Source organism: Tasmannia lanceolata, unplaced genomic scaffold, assembly GCF_043159265.1.
Source record: "Tasmannia lanceolata isolate RefF3 unplaced genomic scaffold, GAP_Taslan_0.1 ptg001089l, whole genome shotgun sequence".
NCBI classification, from domain to species: domain Eukaryota; kingdom Viridiplantae; phylum Streptophyta; class Magnoliopsida; order Canellales; family Winteraceae; genus Tasmannia; species Tasmannia lanceolata.
The window spans coordinates 35,891-36,874 of record NW_027519751.1 but is presented as its reverse complement, the minus strand read 5'-3'; the positions used below and the strand labels follow the sequence as shown (position 1 = coordinate 36,874).

At 36.7% G+C, this 984-nt stretch overlaps 2 non-coding genes across 2 annotated transcripts; both read right to left on the bottom strand.

Moving 5' to 3' along the window:
• Nucleotides 1-256: 256 nt before the first annotated feature.
• On the bottom strand, nucleotides 257-330 carry TRNAW-CCA (transfer RNA tryptophan (anticodon CCA)). The gene has a single exon. It is a non-coding gene; the product is annotated as a tRNA-Trp (tRNA).
• Nucleotides 331-495: 165 nt separating this feature from the next.
• On the bottom strand, nucleotides 496-569 carry TRNAP-UGG (transfer RNA proline (anticodon UGG)). Its single transcript has one exon. It is a non-coding gene; the product is annotated as a tRNA-Pro (tRNA).
• Nucleotides 570-984: the final 415 nt, after the last annotated feature.

The following is a 984-nucleotide window of genomic DNA, read 5'->3' as shown; positions in this document are numbered from 1 at the left end:
TTTTTACCCTTTCCAACAAATTGAAATGATTGAAGTTTTTCTATTTGGAATCGTCTTAGGTCTAATTCCTATTACTTTGGCCGGATTATTCGTAACTGCATATTTACAATACAGACGCGGAGATCAGTTGGACCTTTGATTGAGTAACATCTCTTTTTTGATTGACCTCCTTCTTAAGCTGCAGGAGGTCAAATTCAGGTTGCAGTTCAAGTTAGTAAAGTTATTTTATTGTGATTCAACATTACAAAAACAGAATCACGCTCTGTAGGATTTGAACCTACGACATCGGGTTTTGGAGACCCACGTTCTACCGAACTGAACTAAGAGCGCTTTCTTATGACAGGAGATACAACTGTAAAGAAAGGGATTCTTTTTGTACCCCCAATACACCTTGCATGCATGTAGTATCATAAAATGCAAAATTATGTCCAGTCCAGTCCAATTTGAATCGATCTCAACTGATCCCTCGTTACTGCCCATAGGAGAAGTAATAGGTAGGGATGACAGGATTTGAACCCGTGACATTTTGTACCCAAAACAAACGCGCTACCAAGCTGCGCTACATCCCTTTCAATTGTTGTACAGTTTCATTGTAGGGAATCCTTGTCTTGTTTTCCACATCGTTATTTCCTAATATCTAGAGACAATTTCTCTTGCCATTTCTTCTTTTTGATTTCATATAATCAAAGAATTATATACATATGAAACCTAACGTATAAAAAAATGAATATTTATCGGTAATGCTCAGTAAGAAAGGGTCATCTTTTTCTGTTTTAGGGACAAGTAGATCTAATCCACCGGATTATTGTACATATTCATTTTCATTTTAGTTCGGGATTAGGGATTTCGTGTACAAATACAAGTGATCTTTAGCTACAGATACATCTGATCATATATGTATTCCAATAAAGAAGGAGGATTTTCAATGCGAGATATAAAAACATATCTCTCCGTGGCACCTGTGCTAACTACGCTATGGTTCGG